This window comes from Triturus cristatus, chromosome 3_1, assembly GCF_964204655.1.
Source record: "Triturus cristatus chromosome 3_1, aTriCri1.1, whole genome shotgun sequence".
NCBI lineage: Eukaryota > Metazoa > Chordata > Amphibia > Caudata > Salamandridae > Triturus > Triturus cristatus.
The window spans coordinates 907,017,547-907,031,423 of record NC_140583.1 but is presented as its reverse complement, the minus strand read 5'-3'; the positions used below and the strand labels follow the sequence as shown (position 1 = coordinate 907,031,423).

The following is a 13,877-nucleotide window of genomic DNA, read 5'->3' as shown; positions in this document are numbered from 1 at the left end:
TAAACACTTCAAATTGCATGTTATTCCCCACCTACTCGTAATTGGTGTTACCACGGGTATTGTTATTTATCAGGTGCGATAAATAGCATCTAAACTTGGAACCAGGCCCTAAAACTTGCTTTGTTATCAGTTTCCCCACAGATAATACTGCACCCCTTGCCCTTGGTAAGTTTGTCTCCCAGGTTGATGAACATGATTAATCGTAGGTGTCTTTTACTATAGTACATGTAAACCTGCTCTCTCTTTATTTATTACATATGTGACGTCACAATGGCTACTAGAGCCAGCTTGCAGTTTGAGCAGCTGCTCCCTTGGCCTTCCGTCAACTACATATGCCACTTACACACTCACATTCGAGCGCTCTATGTATCTATCACGCCAGTCATTGATGAATAGGATATATTTATGGATGTAAATTTGCGGCAATGTTGGATTTCGCCTCAGGAGATCAGGGAAATGCTTAAACTGTTTACAACAAATTACAAGCCACATATTGCGGTTCTATTTTTTTAAAAACTCTGGTTTATATGAATCCTTTATATCGGCAATCAGAAGAACGTACTCATAGACATACCTTTTGAAAGAAGCGAAGGGCGAAGAGTAACAAACAAGGCGAGACCACCTCTGCCTGCTCAGTGAAGCCTGCAGGCCTGCAGAAGTGATTGTCACAAGTGAATGATCCGTGCCACCTGCGGGAGACTACAGCCCTCACTTCCTTTCAGGCTGGGGTTTTCTGTTCACCTCGATTCTCTATCCTGTTGCTTTCGTCAGAGTGTGTTGTTTCGTTTTCTATACTGTGTGCACAGAAGGCGTGTCAGGTGCAACCTGCTGGGGAACATTTTGCAACACATGACGACTCCTAAAATAAAACTAATTCAATCTGCAGACCGTGTGGCTGTGAGGTGAACATACACATCTGCATACATTCTCCTGAGCGAGAAAAGCAGACCAGACATTCATTACTGGCTGTGGCAGAACTGTCCAAACCGGTTTCAGTGTAACAGGCAGTTGTCGCTGGTGGAGTTGATTTATTGAGGCATTTCGTTTACAAAAACCAGCTCCCTTCTTCACAGTGTGGGCGTGGTTGATTTCGTTTTCAAGAAAAACCTGATGCTACTGAAACCTCCCTGAACACCAACGCCGTGTCTGCCAAGCTAATTTTAGAACTACGTGTAAGGGTGTATTTTCTTAAATATACTACTTCAAGCTGGGTCTTAATGCTGTGCTTTCATGCCAGGGTCTGACAGGAAGGGGCTAAAACATTTTTATTTTGCGGGTTGGATCTACCACCCGTGTACCCTCAGTTCCACTGGCACGTGTTATTTTTGTGATGCACAGTGCCAGACTCTACAAGAATCCCATCGGGCATTCCCCCGCAGGGCTGAAGTCTTTGGAGTATAGTTCATGAAACCACAGGATTCTGCCGACACCTCTGTCACTTTCTCTAGCTCACCCAGGTTAATCGCGGCTGGAATTGATGAAGTTTTAGGCGAGCTAGAGGAACGAGAGAAAAGAAAGCCAAAAGAAGAGAGAAAGAGACGAGGGAGGAGGAAGGGAATGGGGCTGGCTTGAACATCATTGCCAGGACTGCTTTCGATTCCCAGTCAGGCCCTGGTGATACTCATTGCCTCTAGGGAAGCTTGGGATTGCTATTGTAGATGCAGGAGACCATTGATAGTAGAAAACAATATTTGGCAGGAGTTTCCTTTAAATAAAGGTGCTCTTTGTTTGATTACTTGTGTTCAAGTGCTCTGTCTTTTGCAATCTCCTTAGGAGCACAGCACGGCTGCGCACCAGCATAGACATGCTTACCCAGCCGGCACTTTCATGGAAAGCAGTCAGACAACTTACTTTACAACACTTGCAAGAACTAAGGGGCAAGTCTATTAAGATACCATGCAGCACAGCACAGCAAGTCACCTTGCTGTGCTGCATGATAGGAAAAGAACAGGAATGCTCTATATCTAACACTATGCCTGTCTTTTCCCTGCGCTGGCGGACAATGTGCTGTCTAGCACCAGTGGAGGCACCCTTGCAGTATGGTGCAAGGGTGCCTGCGTTGTAAGCAGGATTGTTTTTGTGCAGGAAGGGGCATCCTGCTGGCCATAGACTGTATCATGAAGATATCCATAGCAGGGAGAAGAAATGCCTATCAGCAGATGTAAGAGAAAACCAACAATGTGGCAGCCACATCAATACAATTGGCCTCGACATCCACGGAAGGATTACACGGCCCACACAGTTGCAGTCATTCTTACACGTAATGCACTGGAATAGGCTGAGATCTTCACCTACATGGGCGTTAGTTTGAGAGCAGATAGGAAAATTATGTTTACACTCAAATAAAATGTATTTTAATGGCAAAGTTAGATTTTAAGTCACACTTTTAAAAATGGCACTTTTTGAAAGTTGGCCTGTGTCCTGGGTCAAATTACGGAGAATAGGTTGGCAGTTGCCTTTCGTGTATTCCCCCCAGACAGTGAGTTTTGGCAGAATGGGCAATCCTGCCAGGAAGATTAGGACGGAGTGGTTTCCTGCCCCACTTACATTTCAAAGGGCTGCCACCATCACACACACAAAATAACTTTACACTAGTCTTTTGTCACCCTAGACTACTTGGACACATGACTGGGGAAGGGAGGAATGTTTCATATGAAGTTGTGGGGCTAGGGTAGGGAGTCCCCCCACTTTAAAGGCTGGCACCACGTATAAATATTGGACCTCTTGAACCACATATCAGTTCACTTTGGGTGCTGTGGAAGACTCAGAAAAAGGACTGCAGGAAGCCTGGATTTGGTCCTTGAACCCAGGACCACCAGAGTGACTGCAAGGATTAGAAGGCTGGCCTCCTGTTCTGTGCTAAAGGGCAACAACAAGCTCCAGAGGCCTCCCTGCAACTGCCCAACTGGACCTGCCTGAGCTCTGCGGGCCTCTGCTAAAGGTAATCACTTATCCACAAGAGGTACCTCCGCAGGTCCTGGACCAATGGCTGGCATAAATGTGCACTCCTATGCAAAGAACAGTGAAATCCTGAAGTTGTGGGCTCTTCATGACAGTGAACAGGTCAGTGCGTGCCAAAACTCACCCAGCACCCATGATGACCGCCAACTCGAAGCTCCGGTGAACCCAACTCTTGGTGATACAACAATGACCAGCAACATGAGATCTGCACTACGTGCTACAGCAACAATAGCCCGCTGTGATCACCAATGCAAAGATCCAGCAATGGCCCTATGCAATGACCTACTGTTCTTCATTGGACAGTGGCAACCGTCCATGATGCCAATCTGTTGTGATCTATAGATTGAGACAAAAGCAGCTAAGTATGCACTCAATATTCTCAAACTCAAACTATAATGTTAATGTTTACTCAAAAGTGATTGACATTTCAATCAATTTAGTGTGCACCTGAAAGATGGCACTGCCAGCCACCTGTAAACAACAATGTCAATAGAAAATCTAAACAGATGTCTAGAAAAACAAGTGCACTACACGATGCCCAGGTGGGGCATATTAATATTTAGACATGAATAAGTGACCTAACTATAACGAATATCTTATTGGAAAGTGAGACAATTATTCATAAAGGACACCAAAATATAACATTGGAATCATCATCATGGTTGATTCTCCACACTCAGGAAACAAATTAATAACGAAGCTGGATCCATGTGTCCATATGGTTTTTACTCAATGACGAAAAAAAGGTTAACAAAACATTGCTTCTTCTCAGCAAGAATTCACAATTTCGGAAGGCAAATCCCAATGCATTTCGGGCTTACAACTTAGCCCTTCATCAGGGGAATCTCTAGAAACAAACCATACATATATCAATTGAAAAACATCACAAATTATCGCACTGAATTCAGTTATGCTGTACAAGGAAAGCGCAAGGGGATAACATTATGGTCATTACAACAGAAGCAGAATACCACCACCAAAGAAACCGAAACATCATGGTGATGAATGCCTAAAAAGTGTGTGTGTTAAAGAAAAAGCATCGGTGCTCAAAACAGTGCCTAGTTAATAACTACGCGAACTATTACACGTGTAACACCATTAAGAAACCACCACCTCAAGAAACCAATGCATAAGTACACTGCATAAAAAAACTGTCCTCTTTTCGCAAAAACAGTGCATACCTGAAAAACTGTGATCTTGCATTCATTCCTTCATGGTGACATGTCATTGGAATGTGGAATGTACTGTGTGATTATGATTTGATTTATTGATACCATGACATTTTATTTGTTGTTTTATCTGTTTTCATTTGTTGTAAAGAAGGGAGATATTGTTGTGATCTTGCATTCATTCCTTCATGGTGACATCTCATTGGAATGTGGAATGTACTGTGTGAGCTTGTAGCTCAGAGATTCCAAATGTTACTGTTACTCTGACTGCAGCAGCTGTGGCTAATAAACACACGTCTTGAAGTAGCCTGGTCTGATGTCCTACATACCATCATACTTCACTACACAATCCTGCTCTTTGCATGACAGCTGTGATCTTCAGCGATGCTCTCCCTGCTCCAGGCATCGTCTTATACTGCAAACCTATCTCTTTGCCCCTGAATTTCAACAGGTAACTTTTTCATCAGGACTAACTTGGTCTCTGTATCTGGTCTGCACTCCATGGTGTTTGGCTCAAACTTGTGAGTGTCCCTCGGTCTAGAATAACCAGATGACCGCGAGTGGCGCCTTGGACTTTTAGGCACTATACTTACCTAAAATAATTTAATTGAAGATCTCCGGTTCTACTGATCGTATTTTTGACATTATAGTATCATTTTTGTAGGAAAGTGCCATGGCAGACCTCCTTTGTGCTATGTCTGCAGACAGTGAATGTAATATTTGTTAGTCATGCATACAGAAGACCTTACAGTCCTGAGGCAGGGTGCATTGTATTACATTTACAGACATTTCTGCATCAGCAGATTTGCCCCTGTGATGTCCAAGTGACTGTTGGACATTGTCAGTGAACAGAGAGACCATCTTGAGAATATGTAATGGGCACTGGTGATTACGATTTCCCCAGCTACATGATAGTTTCACTGAAACCAAGGATGTTTGGTATGAAACATCTCATACTAAAAACCTATCATGATTCCAGTGATGGATTTATGAATACATGCTCACAGAGGGCACCTTAGAGGTGCCTCCTGAAAACCTACCATCTTCCAGGTGACGGATGTAGACCAGCCTGCCACCACAGACAGGTTTCTGACCCCCTGCAAGTGAGAGCCCACTCTGAGGGCAGAAACAATGCCTGCTCCGACCCGAATTATTGGCACCTCCTCCAAGCAGGATGGCTAAATAATCAGCATATCAAGGCAAGAGGATTTAAAGCCCTCTGCCACCTTTAATATGTGCCCCAGGATTCCTCCAGACAGGGTAAATTGCACCCCCTGCCCCAGGCCCATTTAGCACCACGACAGGCGAGAAATTTAGCAAGTCAGGAGGCGTGTTCCCTCCCAGACTAGTCCCACCTGTAAGGTTGCTACCTGATGTGAGAACTAGAATTCCACCATCATGGTTTTTGGTGGCATTAGGCTCACAGGATCAGAGGTATGCCCTCTTCCCACAGGAAGTGGTCATACAGGGGGTGTAGTCACCCTAAAGGTAAATCAACCATTGCTACTACCTGTCACTCCATAATGCCCCTAAATTGAGTATTTAGGTGGCACCCATGATGCCAGGAACTTAGATTTGACTGACCCAGAAGAAGAGGACAAAGAAGAGCTGCTAAAATGAGAACTGAAGACTTGCTGTGGACTTTTGTCACCAAACGTTGCCTGCCTGCACCAGCCTCGACAGTTGTTAAAAACAGATTTTTGGTGGTGAGTCTCCAAGTGGGATCCTTAGTATGCCCTGACCAGTTCGGAGAGCAGTCTGGGATCAGAGTAGAAGCGCTGGAAGATACAGGTGCAAGTGTCACCATGGTGACTGAAAAACTGTTAGCTCCAGAACAGTACCTGGCTTGACAAACTTATCCAGTCAAACAACTCACCTGCGGAGTGCCCTGGGGCTCAGCTTTAAGCCCACTGCTCTTCAATATCTCTCTTGCCCATCTCCTCAAGAGGGGTGAAAACAGTGTCCTACGCAGATGACACTCAGCTGGTGATTTCTTTTTCGGGAAAATTCTACAGCAGCCTTTGACAGGTTTAAGGACTGTTATAATCAAGAAGAGAGAGGAGAACTAGAGAGGCTAGTCCGCTTCCCCAGTTTATATGTTAATAATCAATGAGAACTAGCTCTTGTTTAATTTGTTTGTTTGTCTGCGGGTGGGGGAAAACCATTAGGTTTTTATGAAGGCCCTCACCCACCAACCTAGTTGGTGGCATGCTTCATCATTGGGCCCCACCCGAGGTTCCAAGTGTACCTCAGGTGTGCTTCGACGACAGATTACTGCGGAGCGGGTTTTTTTGGTTCGTGAGGGTGCTGTGGGTGTGCTCTGAGTAAGGTTTAAAATACTGTCCTGGGTGTCCCAAAGACTGTTTTAATGGTGGGCCTAATGGTTTTCCCCCACCTGCAGACACACAAACAATTTAAACAAGAGCTAGTTGATTATCAACAAGGTTTAAGGACTGCCTGAGGGACATTACTGGCTGGGTGGACAAAAATTGTCTGAAGCTAAATGCAGATAAAACCGAGGTCTTGTTTTTTAACCTCTGATGGCCAGCCGGGGGAGCTAGGATCCCCTCCCAGCCCCAAGGATTTGTTTGAAAACCTGGGAGTGAGAAGGGAGAAGGAGCTCTCCCATGAGGCACAAGTCAGGCACATTTCCACTGCTTGCTTTGGAAAAATTAGAACTATAAGGAAATTCTTACGCTTCCTGCCTGAAGAAAGCAGTAAGATCATGGTCCATGCCTTGGTCACCTCCCTACTAGAATATGCTAACTGTCTCTACCTAGGACTGCCAGTTCGTCTGACCCATATGTTACAGATAAAGCAGATGCAAGGTTAATCCATAGGGTCCATTTTCGCCAGCATATTTTGCCTCATTTGAGACAGCTACACTGCCTCCTGGTGACCAGGAGGATTGAAGATAAGACATTAACCCTGTCTTTTCAAGCTTACCATGGCAAAGGACCGAGCTATCTCAGGTCAAGGCTCATACCTTATCACCAGGAGCGGACTTTGAGATCCAATCAGCATCACCTTCTCACTGTCCCCAGTTTTGAAAAATGCAACAAGGAGGTAGGTCCTTCACAGTCAGGACGTCCAAACTGTGCAGCTCATTGCCCAGCCACTTGCGTTGGCTGGAGACAAAGCAGGATTTTAGAAAATCTCTAAAGACCCGGCTATTCAGGCAGGGGCAGTAGTATCTGGAATCTTAGTCTGACTAGTCTGCTTGGGCTAGGACACCTCTTCCGAGGTTGCTGCACCCTTTAAAAAGCTGTAATTCATGCATTCATTAATTAATTCTCTCCCTCTAGCTGGACATCATGGCCAGAGCAAAACTTGGAGTAGGCTGCTTATCCACTTCTATTGGCCAAACATATCCCAGGAGAAGAAGGAATTTTGTAACTCCTGTGTTACCTGTCAAGGCTGTGGCAAGACAGGTACCCACCCAAAGGCCCCTTAATCCCACTACCAGTAGTTGGGGTTCCCTCTGAAAGGGTAGGGATTGACAACGTTGGTGGTCATGCCACCAGGTTTCCTGAAGCAATTCCCCTTAGCACTGTCACTGCTCCTGCAGTTGCCAGAGACCTCATCAGTATCTTTACTAGCGTGGACTTTTCTAAGGAGGTTATCTCAGAAAAAGGTACAAACTTCATGTCTGCCTACATGGAAAACATAGTGTGGGTTGACATCCAAGTTTTCTGTGAGAAGTTGGCCTGGTATATGCTGTCCACTAGTTATAGTGGGCACCTTGCACCAGTCCAAACAACCCCTTGTTGATGATAGGTTAAAGACAACCTTTATTGAAAGCTATCCTAGTGGTAGCTATGGGGAGCAGTCTTCAGGCTAAGTCTTGAAGGAATGTAAAGCAGCTTGTTTTACCAGTCTACAATCACTTGAGTGGCTAAATGAAAGGAGACCACACCAGGTATATATATAAAATATATGTATGTATTACTAAACACACCCCTCTAGTCTCTTTATGAGGATAGAGGCAAAAGCACATAAGTTACACTTAAAATAACACAGTAAATAGGCACAATATACGTTAGGCCCTAGGGGCGAGCCAAACCATACACTAAGAAAGTGGTACAAGAACCATGACTTAACTAGACACAAGGCCTAGAGCCTGTAGAATCGCTTGGACCCCAAGGAACCACCCAAGGTAGTGACACAGATGACCCACGGGGGCCGTGTGCAGTGTGAGAACACAGCCGCAAGCCCCCGTTAGCTTCTATGGGAAACATCGCAGTTAGATTTTTAAGGTTAAAGGACACTTAGAAATGGACTAGGACCAAACCCTACTGGGCTTAGACAGTTCTAGGGTCAACACCCACGGGAGCACTGGAGTACTCAAGTTCGCTCACCCATGGAAGCCGGGTGCATAGGTGTCAAATGTTGTCGGGTCGCGTCGTCGTTTTCAATGGCAGCTTGCGAAGAAGTGCTGCTGCCGGGAAGATGCGAAGTGTCCGAAGAGATCCAAGCCTGGTTTGGAGATGTGAAGAACCTGAAAGCAGAGGGGACAGAGTCTAGGTCACTTGCCAGTGACCAGGGGCACGATAGACGAATGCCCACTGATGTCGGGTGTTTCAGGTGAAAGAGGTGAAGCTTGATTCTTCAGCCACGAGGACCAGGAGGTGTTGAGGACAACCAGGAGCTGAATTCAAGCTGTCCCATGAAGGATGTCGAGTGCTGCAGCATCGGTGCCCGGATTGGACACAACAAGCCTTGGCAACAGCAACCCACGCGCAAAGGAGAAAGATGCTTCGGTGTGGACCAGCAAAGTCCTGGGGACTCCTCAAGCAATAGAGAGTCGGGGTACATCTGTAGCAACCAGGGAAATCTAATTGAAGGAAGAGTTGCCTTCACAGGGACCCACCAGTTGACGGACCAGGGATCACAAAGGTACCTCAAGCGGGTATGCAAAGAGCGGGCTCACGGAATACTCATGGAGTGTAGGCCCACAATCTTCAGTGCAAGAGGTGCTCGGGGTGTGAGCTACAAGTAACCCAATGCACAGCCTTGAGAGTCATTGGGAAGCTGAAACACTTGAAAATGTGCATGGTGTCCAGGGGTTCTGGTTCCAAGGTACCCACGAGAACTACGGGTCTCAGCTTAGCTGGGGACTCGGTTCGGCCTCTGGGAAGTCTAAAAATCCACCTCTGGTGTTGCAAAGTCTTCGGTGTCCGGCAGGAGCTTCGGAGATGCAGACTGGAAAGATGCATCTTTGGTGCCTGCCAAGCATGGGAGTAACTCCTTTACCCCAAGGGAGATTCTTCAGTCATCTGGCGTTGAACAGATTGTCGAAGGTCCAGGATGCAGTTGCAGAGTTTCCTCCAGGAATATCTAAAGCTCTGGTTACAGAGGTTCCTTCTTTATACCCAAGGCAGGGGTTGGACTAACTCTTGGGTACCCACCTACGGGAGGGTTTGGAAAGAGGGGTGGCTACACCCATTTCTTTGTCCAGTTTTGTGCCAGAGTAGGGGCTCGTAGCCCCTGTGACCGTTTTGAACTGGACTATGCACAGGGACAGCAAATGTGCCCCCAGTGCAGGACTTCAAAGCACTCTCAGAGTGCACCCACCCAGCCCCAATACACTAAAGCCTGTCTGGGAGGTGGTAACACCTCCCTGTGACAGGAAACCTATTGTCCAGGCCTTCCGTGCCGGAGTTTCAGTCAGCAGCAGGAGGCCAGACTTGTGTTTGAGGCTACAGCATACATTTTGTGATGCCAGGGCTCTTTTATGCTGGTACCGGGTATACTGGTGCTGTCATGTCTCTCCCTCTAGAAGGGTGGAATCATACTCCCTCACCAGTTTATGGTGTGGGGGTATGAGTCCATGGTGTTTGACACCAAACATGACATGTTTCCGTGCAGCCAGTCCATAGTTTGCATTTACCATTTGGTTAAAAGGCACTTAAGAGTATATGGTCAGGCTGCATCACAGACAACCCCGGAAAAGAGATTCCGAAGGCTGCAGAGAGGGCTCTGCTCATGCATGGGCACCCTCTCACACAAAACCAAGCACCCTGCCTTCAGGATTGATAAGGCCGGCCATAGGGGTGACTTATAGGTTTATATGTGCAGTGATAGGTGAGATATAGTGAACCTATATCTCAGTAAGGGGTGCCTGCACCACCTTACCCAGGCTGCAGTAGCAGACCTGTGGTGTCATTTGGGAGTATACCATATACTAGGGACTTATAAGGGGACCTCAGAAAGCAATCTGTTGTGTACCTAAGGTACTAGGAATCCATTTAGAGAGGAAGCAGCTAGGCTGGGATCCTGAATGGCAGGACTCCAGCCAGACTAAAGTCGAAAAACATTGTACATCAGCAAAAAGTGGGGGTAACCATAAGAAGCAGATCCTACTCTCCTAAATTTACCATCCCATATCACCCACAAACAAATGGTTTAGTTGAGAGATTCAAGAAAACCATGAAAGGTATGATCATATGACTCCCTGATAAACTCAGAAGGAGATGCAATGTCCTTTTGCCATGCCTGCTTTTCACGTACAGAGAAGTACCTTAGAATGGTGTAGGGTTTAGCCCCTTTGACATCCTGTGAGGGGACCAATGTGTCTAGTTAAGGCAGGCTACATCCTCTCAAAGAGCCTAGACAAGATATTGTGAAATCTGTGCTTAACCTACATATCAGGATGGCTGAGTAAATGGGTGAAGCCTCCAAAAACCTTGAGGCCAGCCAAGAGCTCCAGAAGCTTTGGTATGTCAAAAGGTGGAGTTCCAACTAGGGCAGAAGGTATGGGTTTGGCACTTAGGACCACCTAAGACAAGTGGAGTGGACCATACCCTATCCTTGAGAGGAAATGTGAGGTCACCTATCTGGTTGACCGAGGCACTTGCAGTAGCCCTCACAGGGTCATCAGTGTCAACTGCCTAAAACCTTTCAATGACAGTGCTGATGTGGCCATGCTGGTGGTCACTGACGAGGATCAGGAAGCAGATAGTAAACCTCTGCCTGACCTCCTCTCCTACAGCCCAAAAGATGATTCAGTAGATGAAGCTGTCTTCTCAGACACCCTCTCTGCACAATATCAAGGTTACTACAGGCAGGTCCTTGAGCAGTATGCTGAGCTCTTTTCCCCAACTCTTGTTCAGACAGCCTGGTGTACCCATGATGTGGACACTAGGGACAAAGAACGCGTCAAAACCAAAATATACAGAAAGTCTGACCAAGTTAAGGGGAGCATCAGAGACTAAGTTAGCAGGATGCTGGAATTGGGAGTTATAGAATCCACTGGGAACCCCTGGGCCAGCCCAGTTGTATTAGTTCCAAAACCTCATTCCAAGAGTGGAAAAGCAGAGCTGATGTTTTGTGTGGACTATAGGAGCCTCAATGAAGTAACCAAGACAGATGCACACCCAATTCCCAGAGCTGATTGATTAATTGACAGTTGGGGGCAGCCACAGTTCTCAATACTTTTGATTTGACATCAGGGTACTGGCAGATTGATCTGACCACAGGAGCAAAGGTGAAGTCAGCATTCTCGATCCTAGATTCGCATTGTCAGTTCACTGTTATGCCCTTTGTTTTAAAGAATGCCCCTGCCACCTTCCAAAGGTTGGTGAATAAAGTCTTTGCTGGGTTGGAGACTTTTAGTGCAGCATATCTGGGCGATATTGCCGTCTATAGTTTCTCTTGGTAAGATCACTTCACCCACATTGGAAATGTCCTGAAGGCTCTGCAAGCTGCAGGCCTCACTATCAAGGCAAGCAAGTGCCAGATAGGGCAGGGCACAGTTATATGCTTGGGCCACCTTGTAGGTGGGGGCCAAGTTCAACCGTTACAGTCCAGATCTAGACAACTTTGGACTGGGAAGCTCCAACAACCCAGTCTCAAGTCAGGACATTCCTTGGCTTGATGTGGTACTACAGGAGGTTTGTGAAGGGGCATGGCACCATTGTGGCACACAGTGTTGGGAATGCTCCGCCTCCACTGCAGGCTGCAGTAGGAGCGTGCAGTGTGGGCTTCAGACGGCACTGAGACTGCGGAAGAGTGCTTCGAGTTCTAGTCATTGTGTGCTGCTCTTCCACATCCGGTGCACTCACCTTTGTTCTTCATGGGTGATAGGAATAACGCTGTGTTCAGGGTACCTTTGTCAGGCTGCTGAAATGACTGGTCTCAAATCCTGTAGTCTCGGTCGGGGTCTCGGTATCCCATCTCAGAACTTCCTGCAAAGCCAAAATAGAAGAAACAAAAACCTAAAGTATCAAGTTACATCTATAAGGCGGTATCGCACTACGCACTGCCATGCTATAAAGAGCTATGCAATACTTATCTAATTGTTGTCCCTACGACCTTGGAGATTCATATTTTCTCTGTGAAGGTTGAGTAGAGCTGTGAATTAAGAAACAATATATTAGTGTTTCCTGAAGACAAGGAGACAGATATAGCTTGAACATTTTTGGCATATTTTGTTTTTCTTATTTTCAAGAAAGAGTTCATATATACTGTTTTTACTCTCTGGTTAATTATTTGGGAGTTTATATGAACCTTTGGGCTATCTTTAACTCACTGCTACTTCTTAATAGTATGTGAGTGGTTTGTGTGTGCCTGTATTTATGATGTCATGCTTGCACTACTAAAATGAGTTCACAATATCTTTATTTATTCTCTCTCATATAGATTGCTTCTATAATCCTGTGTGGATTGTTATTGATGTATAGTGGAAGAAGCAAATTAAACAGGTAGCATTGCTTTTTACAGACAGATTCACTTACATAGAATTATAGGCACTGGAATACAACTACATACAGGGAACACCTACACCTGCAATGAACATTACCTGTTTTCATTGAGGACGTCGAGGGACAATTCTTAATTTCTTTTTCCCATTTTCCCCATCACACCGGTTTTTGCTTTGACACTGTTGGGCAGGATTGGTGGATAGGGTACGTTGGGATCTTTTCTTCTGTTGTTTGCATTTCGTTCCTGCGGAAACACAGGTGAGAGTTAGCAGAACACAAAGTCCCCGTTTATTTTCTTCCCGAACGATATGGAAGAACACCAACTATCTCTCAGTGTCCTAGCCCAAATGATGGGGAATCTACAGAAAGGAACTCAAGCCCTTACATTGAGGGTAGACTCTTTACAGCAAGGCTCTAGACGTGAACAAGCATCAGGGTCCAATACTGGAGCAACAGGCAGTTTCTTTTTTCCGCTCTCCTCCTCTGCCAGTTCCAGTTTTCCTGTTATTCATGTTACTACTCCTCCTGCTGTACCATTGCCCCCGAAAGGTTTATGGGAGAACCTACAAGATTTGCCACATTCATAAATCAGTGTCAAGTCCATTTTATGTGTAAAGCCTCATGTTTCCTTACTGAAGAAGCTAAAGTAGTATTTGTTCTATCTTATTTATGCGGAACGGCTGCTGCCTGGTCCATTCCATTGGTAGATCGTAATGATCCTCTACTTTACAATTATGATGTTTTTAAAGAAGAGTTAAGGAGGTTGTTTGATAGACGCTCATTTATGCAGACAATTGATACAGAATTGCTGAATCTAAAACAGGAAAACAAGGTACAAAGGATTTGACAATTTATATCTCCAGTTTTAATCAGATAGTAGCAGAAGCAGGGTGGCCTGAAGCAAAGCGTAGTGCTTTATTCTAAAAAAGACTCAGAGATTAACTTAAAGACCTCTTAGCAGAAGTGGCAGATCCTTCAGAGTCATGTAGTACTTACTCTCATTGACTTGGTGGTAAAGTTGAACCACCGACTATGAAAGAAAATG

At 45.6% G+C, this 13,877-nt stretch overlaps 1 protein-coding gene across 2 annotated transcripts in view; it reads right to left on the bottom strand.

Moving 5' to 3' along the window:
- The window catches only part of DPP4 (dipeptidyl peptidase 4), a 554,733-nt gene extending 553,757 nt beyond the window's left edge, over positions 1-976 (bottom strand). Inside the window, exon 1 of one of the 2 annotated variants that reach the window (XM_085645431.1) lies at positions 575-976. The gene's annotated coding sequence lies outside the window, so the exon portion shown is untranslated. The remainder of the gene's footprint in view (positions 1-574) is intronic. The other variant, XM_085645429.1, reaches the window with a different exon arrangement.
- Positions 977-13,877: the final 12,901 nt, after the last annotated feature.